The following is a 1,786-nucleotide window of genomic DNA, read 5'->3' as shown; positions in this document are numbered from 1 at the left end:
ATATATATAGATATATATATATAGAGATAGATAGATAGATAGATAGATAGATAGATAGATAGATAGATAGATAGATAGATAGATAGATATCACACACACATGCAAATACATATGCACAGTATCTATCTATCTATATTCTTTAAAGCAGGCCATACATGAAAATGCAAGGTATGCTTTTGTACCAGTCCCACAACTTGGGAGTTGTGAGGTTGCTACATAGGCAAACCTTGCATTTTCATACAAGGTCTTCTTTAAAACCCAAACTAATTAACGGAAATGAATATTGTTAGATAGACACTGATAGATAAACACAAAAATGCACAGTGAATACTCTTAAAATATAAAACACTGGCGAGTGTGGCATCACTGGGCCTTTTTGCAGGATCCTGGGAAGGCTGACAATCCCAAATTCGACTGGAGTGTGCTTCTGCGCAGTGATGGGGTGTCATCTCATGAGATTTCATCCAATCACTGCATGCAATCTACAAGTTTTGGTGGAACTACCCATAGCTGCAATAAGTTTTACATTCTGGGTCCATTCCTTCATTCTCATGGTTTCCAAACCCTGAGAAAGGAGGTTGTGTCTGCCCCTGAAACGCATTGGCTGTTTGATTAACACAATTATTAAACTTTCTTATGGACTCCAACATCCGCTGTGGTCTGGTACTCTTCTGTTTTCTGATATCATGAGATTTGGGAGGCCTACACTGGTGCCTACAGAAAGCAGAATTAACAACAACAAAAAATTCTCTAGATGTTTTTGTTGTATACCTTTTATTGAGTGTTTTCTAATTCAATGGATGGGGGGTGCTGCAACATTTTTTTATTTAGTTTTATATATAGTAAAGAAGGCTTAGAAGCCTTGTAAGTTTCTTATTGCTGGAGACTCACCATCTCTATTTACCATGATGACCATAGTCACTGGTACTAAAAGGGAGGGGGAGAAAGAATCAAACAATTCTTTGGTTGTCACTGATTCGGGAATAGTAGTGAAATCTTCTAATGGGGACCTTTGTTAAGGTCACAGCTTTCTAGGAGAAGAGAGATCTCCCCCCAATCCCTGTTGTGTCTAGAAGTAAAGGAAAATCTCCCCAATACAGCACAGAAACCAAAGAACAAAATATTTTTAAGGGGTTTTAACCATTTCCTACTCGATTCAAAACTAAAGAAGAAAGTTCTGGCTTTGGACATCGTTTAATGCAAAAAGAACTTGGGTACTTGAAAAGACCTCACCTCACTTGAAACAACATCGCTTTCCGAAAATTGTGCTGGTTGAAAGGGTGTTGATTCTGGTACTGGTGCTTTATATATGTCATCTCTTGATTTCCCAGTGTCCACTTGATCAGGCAGCGAATCAGGAGGACATGCTGAAGCCGGAGCTGGTGGAGGGCTTTGTGTAGTGGGAGCTCTAGATAGGGCAGATGGATCTCTGCTATCTTGGGGTTGATGATTCAGTCTTGATACTTCTTCAGGCTGGGCCTGGCTAGGAAATGAACCCACTGAAGGACCTGGCTGTGGTTCCGGGTTGCTGGGAAGACTTGCACAACGCTGTAGAACGTCCGGTTGAGGAAGGTCATTGTGGTTGTTCGGAAGAGGAGGAAGTGAGTGTGAGGGAGGTTCCCAAACTGAAAGCAAACAGATATGCAAATACGGCTGGTGAGGTTATAAAAAAACACAAATCCACTGATACCAAGTACCGTACTTGGTACAAGTACAAGGACAAGTATTGATACTTTTCCATCTCCAAGACTAGAGAAAAACTCAAACGTTAGGAGGCAGCTGTCAT

The sequence above is a fragment of the Nanorana parkeri genome, unplaced genomic scaffold (genome assembly GCF_000935625.1).
Source record: "Nanorana parkeri isolate BGI_ZX_2015 unplaced genomic scaffold, ASM93562v1 scaffold2556, whole genome shotgun sequence".
NCBI lineage: Eukaryota > Metazoa > Chordata > Amphibia > Anura > Dicroglossidae > Nanorana > Nanorana parkeri.
Note: the sequence above shows the minus strand (reverse complement) of the source record.